The sequence below is a fragment of the Scyliorhinus canicula genome, chromosome 2, assembly GCF_902713615.1.
Source record: "Scyliorhinus canicula chromosome 2, sScyCan1.1, whole genome shotgun sequence".
In the NCBI taxonomy this organism is placed as follows: Eukaryota; Metazoa; Chordata; class Chondrichthyes; order Carcharhiniformes; family Scyliorhinidae; genus Scyliorhinus; species Scyliorhinus canicula.
Window position 1 is genome coordinate 124,869,779 of NC_052147.1, and position 12,120 is coordinate 124,881,898.

The 12,120-nt window shown below is 57.2% G+C and overlaps 1 long non-coding RNA gene across 1 annotated transcript in view; it reads right to left on the reverse strand.

Moving 5' to 3' along the window:
• LOC119962403 overlaps positions 1-12,120 on the reverse strand; it is a 123,204-nt gene that overhangs the window by 63,626 nt on the left and 47,458 nt on the right. The window lies entirely within an intron of this gene.

Consider the following 12,120-nt stretch of genomic DNA (forward strand, 5'->3'; position numbering starts at 1 on the left):
TGTGTGACAGCCCAGTTCTTAAAGTGCTGCTCACTGTACATTCCAAAGGAATTTAATTACAATATCTGTTGTAGTCATTGTTGTAGAAAATGGAATCACATTTTGATGATTCATCTAAGAAACATTTGGCAAGTTTAAAGATAGTTGAAACTTACAGGAAATGGGGTTCTTTCATCTTTAAAGAGAGCTTGAACATCTGTACATTTTCTTCTGGCTTTTAGTTCCCCATTGCGTTAATATAAGATATAAATGGCACATCCATTTCTTTCAATAGTCCTTTTTCAAATGGACCTTGACCACCAGAGGTGTGAAAGTCCATGAGCAACATGACAAGGCATGTCCATAGTAAAATCCATCTTCAGAGGTGGTCCATAAGAAAGACATTTTCAAGGTGGCAACCTGTAACTCATAAAGTTCCACAGGGATGAGTGCTGGGGCCACAATTATTGAAAATATATATTTATGACTTGGATGAGGGATTGGGCCTGTACTCATTGGAATTTGAGAATGAAACATTACCTTCTGGAGACATATAGGATTCCCAGGGAGCTTGACAGACTAGCTTGAGAGGTTGTTCCCCTTGTGGGAGTCTGGAACCTGTCATGTGAGAGTACCTTTACGAAATGGATGTTTAAGCAATGTACCTTTAAGAAATGAGGCAGCTCATATTACTGAAGTGATGTCAGAGGGGGGAGCTGAGCTGAGATTACTTCTGCTTTTTCTGCTTTTAGTTTCAGTTTACGAAAGCAGCTGAAAAGTGCCTGGCTGGTTTGCTGCGAGCTGTTTTGAAAGGAGAAAGCCAGTTTTGAGAAAAGAGCTTGGGTGTGTCTGTGTTTGCAGTAAGCTGTGTTTGCTGTGATCTTTGCCAGGAAAGAATATCTCTGAATCATTTGGGTGGTTTAAACTCATAATAGTAACGTCTTTGACCTGATGTGTTTCTGTTTAAAGGTGTTAAGTCTTTTGGAGGTTTGAAGGAACATTTTGAGGAATTATTTAGTGTTGTATTATTTTAAGTAAGGAGTGTTAAGGGATCCAATGTTTATTTAAGAAGGTTCAGTTGAATTCACGTAATAAACATTGTTTTGTGTTTAAAATCCCAGAGGCGAAATTCTCCGCAACGGCCGACGCCGGAGTGAAACCCGGAGTGTTTCACTCCGGCGTCCGTGGCCGCTCATCGCCCCCTATTCTCCCCCCCCAGGGGGCTAGGAGCGGCGTTGCGGGAAACTCGGCCACCGAGAATGACGCGGCCGGCGGCGCCTAAGTGACGTCAGCCGCGCATGCGCAGGTTGGCCGGCTCCAACCCGCGCATGCGCGGTTGCCGTCTTCCCCTCTGCTGCCCTGCAAGACGTGGCGGTTTGATCTTGCGGGGCGGCGGAGGGGAAAGAGTGCGTTTCTTAGAGACACCGCCCCGACGATCGGTGGGCACCGATTGCGGGCCAGTCCCCTTACGAGCACGCCCGTGGTGCTCGATCCACTCTCCACCCCTCCACAGGCCCCACACTTACCTGTTGAGTGCTGTTCACGCCGGCAGCGACCAGGTCGTCAGGCCGCTCAGCCCATCCGGGCCGGAGAATCGCACTTCGCCGGGAAAAACGGCAAGCGGCGATTCTCCAAGCGGCGTGTCGCGTTTTGGGGGGGTGGGAGAATCGCGGGGGGTGCCAGAGCGGCCCTCCCGCAATTCTCCCATCTAGCGTGGGGAGCGGAGAATCCCGCCCCACGTGTCCATAATTGTAGTACCACACCTGGAGAACACGCCGTATGCTTCAAAAGCAACAATACATTAAAGTGGGGGTTGGTTGAACTCCATGATACATTTTGGGGTTCTGAAAACGCCGCTCCCATACCAATTGGGGGCTTGAGGGAGATAAAAGTCTATCTATTGGATTGGCTTTTGTGAACTTAAAGACAGTGAAGGATTGTTGCTTTTCCGGTGTGGTATTTGAGTTTAAGTGTGTTGTGGACTATGGCTCTTTCAGTGGTTCAGAAGTTTTTGGGGGTGGAGAATGTCACACGCAGTACCTTATGGACAGAGACGAAAAACAGACTGTTAGGTTTGGCAAAAACATTGCAGTTAACATTACCTGACAAAATGCGGAAAGGTGAGGTAATTATGGCAGTGGTTAAGCATTTAAAGTTGCCTGAGATAGAGTCTAACTCATTGGAAATGGCAAAAATTCAGTTGCAAATTAAACAAATGGAACATGAGAAAGAATTAAAGTGGCTTGAATACAAAAGAGAGAGAGAGGAAAAAGAAAGAGAGAGAGCAGAAAAAGAAAAAGAAAGGCAGATACAGATCAGGGAAAAAGATAAAGAGAGGGAGTTTGAACTTCAGAAAATGGCCATGAAACATGAAAGTCAATTAAAATTGGCAGACATAAAGGGAAATGTACAGTTGGATGATAGTAGTGAAGATAGTGAGAAAGAGCGTCATAGTCGAAGGCTTGGTGGGGATCTATTTAAATATGTCCAAGCATTGCCAACGTTTGACGAGAAGGAAGTGGAAACCTTTTTCATTTCATTTGAGAAGGTAGCTAAACAAATGAAATGGCCTCAGGACATGTGGGTATTACTGATTCAAACAAAGCTGGTAGGTAGAGCTAGTGAAGTGTTTGCATCACTACCGGAGGAGGTATCTGGAACGTATGAGGAGGTGAAGAAATCCATCTTAAGTGCATATGAGCTAGTGCCTGAAGCTTACAGACGAAGGTTTAGAAATTTAAGGCAAGAATTTGGTCAAACATACATGGGGCGAGATTCTCCGGACTCACGACGGGTCGGAGAATAGCGGGCGTCGGAAATTTTTACGGCGACGCTGTTCCGACGCCCTCCCGCTATTCTCCGAACCCCGCAAATTGTCGGAGTCGCGTTTCCCGACAAACGCCTCCTTCCCGCCCCTGACACGACCAGAATCGCCACTGAGAGCCCCCCCGCTATTCACCGGCCCGGATGGGCCGAAGTCCCGACGTCATGGCGCCCTGTTTGGACGTCGTGAAACACACCTGCTTTTTAAATTCGTCAACCAGTCGGCCTGGCTGACGACTGCTTGGAGGAGGTCAGGGCACCACTCTGCGCACCGCTCAGCGCACCGTTCAGCGCACCGCTCGAGTCTGGCCACAACGGGGAAGGCATCCCTGGGAACGGGAGGGGGTCCAGAGCGGGGGCAGTGGGGGGGAGACGGGGGAGGCAGTGGGGGAGACGGAGGTGGCAGTGGGGGAGACGGAGGGGGCAGTGGGGGAGACGGAGGTGGCAGTGGGGGAGACGGAGGGGGCAGTGGGGGAAGACGGGGGAGGCAGTGGGGGAGACGGAGGGGGCAGTGGGGGAAGACGGGGGAGGCAGTGGGGGAGACGGAGGTGGCAGTAGGGGAGACGGAGGGGGCAGTGGGGGAAGACGGGGGAGGCAGTGGGGGAGAAGGAGGGGGCAGTGGGGGAAGACGGGGAGGCAGTGGGGGAGACGGAGGTGGCAGTGGGGGAGACGGAGGGGGCAGTGGGGGAGACGGAGGGGGCAGTGGGGGAGACGGAGGTGGCAGTGGGGGAGACGGAGGGGGCAGTGGGGGAAGACGGGGGAGGCAGTGGGGGAGACGGAGGGGGCAGTGGGGGAAGACGGGGGAGGCAGTGGGGGAGACGGAGGGGGCAGTGGGGGAGACGGAGGGGGCAGTGGGGGAAGACGGGGGAGGCAGTGGGGGAGACGGAGGGGGCAGTGGGGGAGACGGAGGGGGCAGTGGGGGAGACGGAGGGGGCAGTGGGGGAAGACGGGGGAGGCAGTGGGGGAGACGGAGGTGGCAGTGGGGGAGACGGAGGGGGCAGTGGGGGAGACGGAGGTGGCAGTGGGGGAGACGGAGGGGGCAGTGGGGGAAGACGGGGGAGGCAGTGGGGGAGACGGAGGGGGCAGTGGGGGAGACGGGGGAGGCAGTGGGGGAGACGGAGGGGGCAATGGGGGAGACGGAGGGGGCAGTGGGGGAAGACGGGGGAGGCAGTGGGGGAGACGGAGGGGGCAGTGGGGGAAGACGGGGGAGGCAGTGGGGGAGACGGAGGGGGCAGTGGGGGGAGACGGAGGGGGCAGTGGGGGAAGACGGGGGAGGCAGTGGGGGAGACGGAGGGGGCAGTGGGGGAGACGGAGGGGGCAGTGGGGGAGACGGAGGGGGCAGTGGGGGAAGACGGGGGAGGCAGTGGGGGAGACGGAGGGGGCAGTGGGGGGCGAAGGAGGGGGGGGTTAGGTAGAGAGTGAGCCGTCCAACCCCGTAACAAAATGTCTGCCACCATGCCATGGTGTGCAGGTGACGAGGACACGGCCGCTGGTTCCCCTGTGGCTTCCGGCCACAGGCCACTGACGCACCCGTGAGGAGGCCATAGTTTACTGGCCGTTGGATGCAGAAAGTGACCAGGGGTTAGGCTGACCGCGTGTCAGCAGCGCGACCAGGCCACCGGGACACACTGGTATCCCATGGCTGGCGGCTGCCGAGGTGTCGACTAACGTCCGTCTAACATGTCCCGTTTCTCTGCCCCCCACCACCCTTCTGTAGGTTAGCACGATGTATGGGAACAGAACGGCTATGTTCTGCGCAGTGGTTGGGGCAGCTCTACTGGATTTGGAGATGCAGCAGCATCCACAGCCACAACCTGCAGTGGCTGCAGGGCCAGCTGCAGCAGCAGAGGGAAGGGCCGAGGAGTTGCCAGTCGTCGAGCAGCATGGCGGGGGGGGGAGGAGGAGGAGGAGGAGGAAGAGGAAGAGGAGAGAGTGAGGGTGCAGCCACGGCGTCAGAGGCGACGACCAAAGCCGAGGGTGTACCGTGTCCGGGTCTCTTTCCTAACAATGCCGGACATCACCTGCAGGAGAAGACTCCGGCTGAGTAGGCAGACGGTGATACATATCTGCGAACTCCTGTCGCACCTCGCCCCACGTGGAACGGGGGGAGGACACGCGATCCCGGTAGCCATCAAGGTGACGGTCGCTCTGAACTTCTATGCTACCGGCTCCTTCCAGTCTCCGAGAGGGGACGTCTCTGGGATCTCCCAGTCATCGGTGCACAGGTGCATCCGGGATGTGACCGACGCCCTCTATGCCATCGCCGATCGCTACATCACCTTTCCCGAGGACCGAGCAAGTCAAGACTCACGAGCCCGTGGATTTGCCAGTGTGGCCGGGATACCGAGGGTTCAGGGGTCAATCGACTGTGTTCACATCCCCATGCGCCCGCCTGCTGTGGACAGGGACGTGTTCACAAACAGGAGGAGGACATACTCCATTAATGTCCAGGTGGTATGCGACCCCCACATGAGGTTCATGAACGTCTGTGCAAGGTTCCCAGGGAGTGTGCATGACTCCTACATACTAGCGCAGTCGTTCATCCCTGCGATGTTTGAGGGACGTCCCCCCTGGCTGAGGGGCTGGTTGCTAGGTGACAGGGGTTATCCGCTGAGGTCTTGGCTGATGACGCTGATACGGAGGCCTCAGACCAATGCGGAAACACGATACAACGAGGCCCATGCAGCAACCAGGGGTGTGGTGGAGCGCTGCCTTGGCCTCCTGAAGATGAGATTCAGGTGCCTGGACCGCTCCGGAGGGGCCCTGCAGTACCAGGCCGACAGGGTCGCTCGCATTGTAGTAGTCTGCTGTGCGCTGCACAACATCGCGATGCAGAGGGGAGATGACCTGTTGCAGGAGGCGGAGGGAGAAGCTAGTGGCAGTGGTGCCAGCACAGAGGAGGAGGAGGAGGAGGAGGAGGAGGAGGAGGAGGACGCTGGCGGAGTGGCGGGCGCAGCACGCAGACACGACCCAGGTGCTGGTGATGTCCAGGAGGCGGCACGACGGACCCGGCAAGGACGGCGGGCACGCGACGCCATGGTGGCAGCACGGTTCACGCATCGCATGTGACGTCCCCGATGAACACCAAACCACCACCTGCATCGCTAGTCATGCAGAGGGTCACCACACAACTGCCACCACCACAACCCCCCCCCCCCCCCTCAGTGTACACTGCTCCACTTCGACATGACGCTTATCACTGGGTCCAGACGGAATGGCACAACATTGATGGCTGTGTCAGCGGGTGTGATCAGTGCCATGTGGAATGATGACAGCCCGCTCTGCGAAGAGCTGTGAGCTCAGAATCGTTAGAGAGAGTCTGACCCATGGCAATAGCTGAACCATCCACCTTGGTGGCCGCTGAGTTCGTCACTGACACTCCATCACGTGCCCGCGTGGGCTAGCTGTGGGAGGGGGGTAGGGGCAGGGACTGCACACCCGGCACCGAGGTTTCACCACCCGTCACCCCCAGCGACACTCGGTCACCATCACGATTCCTGTGGCTGTGGAACAATCACACGGTATTACAAGTAAGGTGGAACAGTGCGTTTAATATTAACAATTATTTACAGGTGCCCTAGCCCCTACAACTAAACTGTGCCCTTCACCCGTGCCAACTTACTCAGTGTCTATCTTAGTTGCCTTACGGGCCCTACCACTACGTCTAAGTGAATCCCCAGATGATACAGCAGGAGTGGAGGAGGATTGCTGCGAATCGCCCCCCTCGACTCGTTTCTCCTTGGCCAAGCGTTTCCTGGGGCGACCCGGCCTTGATGGGCCAGGCTGCTCTGCGGGCGTCTCGGGTGACATTGTGCCACCCTGCTCTGCCTGCTGCCCACCCGATGCACCAGGGATGGGACGGGGGGAGGCCGAGAATTCCGGGACGTCCCGTGATGGAGTTAATGGGACGGGCCCCGAAACCTCCTCCTCCCTCGGGGAGCCCGGTGGCCCCCGGGCCTCACTTTGGGACAGAGGTGCGAGCGGGGAGGTTCCCCGTCGCACCACCGACACCTGGCGCTGCCAGTCCTGGAGGCCTGCAACGGTATCCACCAGGATCCGAAGGTTTGCAGAGACGGAGTCCAGGGAGTTAGACATTCCCGCCAGGGACTGTGCGATCTCAACCTGATTGTGCACGACGCCATCCAGCACATGTGTCAGGCGGTTGATGCTCTCGGCGACTGACTGCTGCGACTGGCCAATGACCTGCTGAGACTCGGCCATGGCCCGCAGGGCGCCGGCAATGTCGGTTTGGCTCTGGCACATTGCTGCCTGTGAGAGGGCAACCCTGTCCAGGGCCGAGGATGACGCGGTGCACATTAATCCCAACGTCTTGCATAACCTGACCCATTGCCTCCACCGCGGATGCCACCCGTGCGGTGTCGGACTGGGTCTCTGCCATGAGCGGCACCACTCCCTGCTCTTGGACGCGGATCGACTCCTCTAACAGCGTCTGCAGAGTCTGGAAGGAAGCCCTCATCCCATCATTGTTTCCCTGGGTTTCCTGAGGCATCGGCTGTGCGGGTGGGTTGAGAAACTCCAGGAACTCCGAAAACGTCTGGGAGCCAGCTGCATCCTGGGCCTGGTCTGGCCTCCGCGAGTCCGGGCCCTCTGTTGCTCCGACCTCCACCTGCTGTACCTGCTCATCTGTGATGTGCCAACCAGACTGTGCCCCAGGAGACTCATCACTAAATAGGCCCGCCGGGGTGTGTATCTCTGGGATGATGGAAGTGGTGGGAGAAAGCAGTGCCGCAAGCCCGACGCTCTCAATGGTTAGGTCCTCGTCCAGGGTGTGGGGCCGCTCAGCGACAGGAGGGTTGTCCCTGGCCATTTCTGGTGGTGGTGGTGGACTTCGAACCCTCTGTGCGTCCTGGTCCGCAGATTGGGTTGGGGCGGATAGGGCTGCCCGCTGATCGGGCACCCTCTGTTGTGAGGCCCCGGGTGAGGTGGCGGCAGATTCCTGTCTCCGTCTGCAGCCAGACGGCCCTGGTCGTTCGGCATCACGTCCTAGGGAAGAGAATGAGACGGGTTATTTTGATTTGCTCGGCAGGCCGCTGGACGGTCCCAGTGGGCAGGGTGTGTGAAGGGACAGAGGATGGGGAGGTGTCCCAGTGGGCAGGGTGTGTGAAGGGACAGAGGATGGGGAGGTGTCCCAGTGGGCAGGGTGTGTGAAGGGACAGAGGATGGGGAGGTGTCCCAGTGGGCAGGGTGTGTGAAGGGACAGAGGATGGGGGAGGGGGGAGGGTGTTTGTCAGGGAGGGTTGTCTCACTTGCTGCAGTTCCGCCAACCTCGCATTGCGCGATATCGCGGGTGGCAGACCCCCAACAAGGTCCAGTGCCCTCTGTTCAAAGGTGCTGAGGGGGTGCATGTTGGGCGAACCCCCTCCAGTCTTGTGCCGCTCACGGTGGTTATGACCGGCCTTGGCCTGTTGGGGGAGGAAACATAGGTAGATCATTACAAAACGGTAGGTATCAGAAGTCCGTTCTGATACTGGCACAGTTTGGGGGGGGGGGCACGTTGTCATCAGATGATTGCATCTCTCCTCGGGGCCAGAGCGCTGGGTCTGTGACAACTTTGTGAACCACCCTCAAATAACTCTGCCCCAATCCCTCTCCCCCCCCCCCCCCCCCCCCCCCCCCCCCCCCCCCCCCCCCCCCCCCCCCCCCCCCCCCCCCCCCCCCCCCCCCCCCCCCCCCCCCCCCGGGCAGTTAAGGGGGAGGGATGGTTGTGCCTAGGGAGCACCCTCATGGCACTTACCCTGGCAGACCTGGTGAGGTCGTGTAGCTTCTTTCGGCACTGCTCTGCTGAGCGAGGGGTCTGCCCCACAGCACTGACGGCAGCAGCCACGTCACGCCAGGCCTGGCGTACCGTGCTGGCAGGTTGGCGATGCCCTCTCCGCGGGCGGATGATGCCCCTCCTCTGCTCCACGGCATCGAGCAGCGCCTCGACGTCTGCATCAATAAAGCGAGGTGCAGCTCGCCTAGGCTCCGACATCCTGCCCGACAGATTCTGTGGTCGCCCGCGCCTTTTTACGGCGTCGGGCGGCGTCACATGGGCGGGTTCGTGTCGTCGTCGCGTTCCGTCGTCATCACGCATGTAATTGACGCGGCCGCGCTGCTAGCCCATTTCCAGGAAGTGAATCGGTCGGGAAATGAAGCCTTCGCGACCGTCGTAAAACGGTCCCGATTTTTACGACCGTTTGCCGACTTTCCGCGGGTGCGGAGAATTTCGCCCATGGAGTTTGAAAGGCTCAAACAGAGTGATTTTGATAGGTGGATAAGGGCTTTGAAAATAGACCAAACGTATGAAGCTCTCAGAGAAATTATACTTTTGGAGGAGTTTAAAAATTCAATTCCTGATGTATTGAGAACTCATGTGGAAGAGCAGAGGGTTAAAACTGCGTGATTAGCAGCAGAAATGGCAGATGATTATGAATTAGTTTATAAATCAAAGATTGGATTCCGACATCAGTTTCAGCTGGTGAGGGATAGAAACTGGGGACATGAGAAATACTCAAGTGGTAAAGGTAAAGGTGATCTGATGGGAGACAATAAAGAGAATGTACCTCAGATTAAAAAAGATATCCAGGAGGGTGGAAAAGAAATGAAAAGTTTCAAATGTTTTCACTGTAATAAACTAGGCCATGTAAAGTCACAGTGTTGGTGGTTGAAGAAAAGCACTGGGAAGGCTGATGTGGTAAAACAGGATAAGACAGTGGGATTTTTTAGAGTGGGAAAGGAAAGCCCAAGGGAAACGAAGGAGGTGCAAACGATTGTACAGGCTGTTCAAGAAGTAATTGTTAAGAAGGTGCCAGATGTCTTTTAAGAAATTACTTGTTAGAAGAAATAAAGCTCCTGTGTAACTATTTTATAGGCTCAGACCAATCCTAACATGGAACTGCCCTCACACCACAGACTCTCATGGAACTCCCCTCATATCACTGACCCTCATTGAACTCCCCTCACACCACTGACCCCCCCCCCCCCCCCCCCCCCCCCCCCCCCCCCCCCCCATGGAACTGCCCTCACAACACAGACCCTCATGGAACTCCCCTCATATCACTGACCCTCATTGAACTCCCCTCACACCACTGATCATCATGGAACTGCCTTCACACCACTGACCCCCCCCATGGAACTGCCCTCACATCACCGGCATCCATGGACCTTAACACCAGACCCCCCTCCCCCCCTCACCTACCATGGAACGCCGTCACACCACTGACTCCCCATGGAACTGACCTCACACCACTGACCCCCCATGGAACTGCCCTCACACCACTTACCCCCCATGGAACTGCCCTCACACCACTGACCCCCCATGGAACTGCCCTCACACTACTGACCATCATGGAACTCCCCTCATATCACTGACCATCATGGAACTGCCCTCACACCACTGACCCCCACATGGAACACCCCTCACACCACTGACCCCCCCATGGAACACCCCGCACACTACTGACCATCATGGAAATCCCCTAACACCACCGACCTCCATGGAAATCCCTTCACACCACCGAGCCCGCATAGAACTCCCCTCACACCACCGAGCACCACAGAACTCCCCTCCCCCGGAACTGCCCTCACACTACTGACACCCCATTGAACTCCCCTCACACCACTGACCCCCATGGAACTGTCCTCACACCACTGACCCCCATGGAACTCCCCTCACCCATTGACCATCATGGAACTGCCCTCACACCACTGACCCCCCCATGGAACTCCCCTCACACCACTGACCCCCCCATGGAACTCCCCTCACACCACTGACCCCCCCATGGAACACCCCTCACACCACTGATATCCATGGACCCTAACACCACTGACCCCTCATGGAACACCGTCACACCACTGACCCCCCCATGGAACTCCCCTCACACCACTGACCCCCCCATGGAACTCCCCTCACACCACTGACCCCCCCATTGAACACCCCTCACACCACTGACCCCCATGGAACTCCCCTCACACCATTGACCATCATGGAAGTCCCTTCACACCACTGACCCCCAGGAACTGCCCTCACACCACTGACCATCATGGAACTCCCCTAATATCACTGACCCTCATGGAACTGTCCTCACACCACTGACCACCATTGAACTCCCCTCACACCACTGACCCCCCAGGAACTGTCCTCACACCATTGACCATCATGGAACTGCCCTCACACCACTGACCCCCATGGAACTGCCCTAATATCACTGACCCTCATAGAACTGTCCTCACACCACTGACCCCCATTGAACTCCCCTCACACCACTGACCCCCCAGGAACTGTCCTCACACCATTGACCATCATGGAACTGTCCTCACACCACTGACCCCCCCATTGAACACCCCTCACACCACTGACCCCCATGGAACTCCCCTCACACCATTGACCATCATGGAAGTCCCTTCACACCACTGACCCCCAGGAACTGCCCTCACACCACTGACCATCATGGAACTCCCCTAATATCACTGACCCTCATGGAACTGTCCTCACACCACTGACCCCCATTGAACTCCCCTCACACCACTGACCCCCAGGAACTGTCCTCACACCATTGACCATCATGGAACTGCCCTCACACCACTGACCCCCATGGAACTGCCCTAATATCACTGACCCTCATAGAACTGTCCTCACACCACTGACCCCCATTGAACTCCCCTCACACCACTGACCCCCCAGGAACTGTCCTCACACCATTGACCATCATGGAACTGTCCTCACACCACTGACCCCCATGGAACTGCTCTCACACCACTGACCCCCCAAGGAATTGCCCTCACACCACTGACCCCATGGAACTGCCCTCACACCACTAACCCCCCCAGAACTCCCCTCACATTACTGACCCCCCATAGAACTGCTCTCACACCACTGACTCCCCATGGAACTGCCCTCACACCACTGACCCCCCATGGAACTGCCCTCACACTACTGACCATCATGGAACTCCCCTCATAACACTGACCCTCATGGAACTGCCCTCACACCACTGACCGCCCATGGAACTGCCCTCATACCACTGACCCCCCCATGGAACTGCCCTCACATCACTGACTCTCCATGGAACTCCCCTCACAATACTGATCATTATGGACCTGCCCTTACACCACTGACCCTCCCATGGAACACCCCTGCCACCACTGACCTCCCATGGAACTGCCCTCACACCACTGACCCCATGGAACGTCCCCCATATCACTGACCCCCCATGGAACTCCCCTCACACCACTGACCATTATGGAACTGCCCTCACACCACTGACCCCCACTGGAATGGCCCTCATACCACCGACTCCTCCTGGAACGCCCCAGACA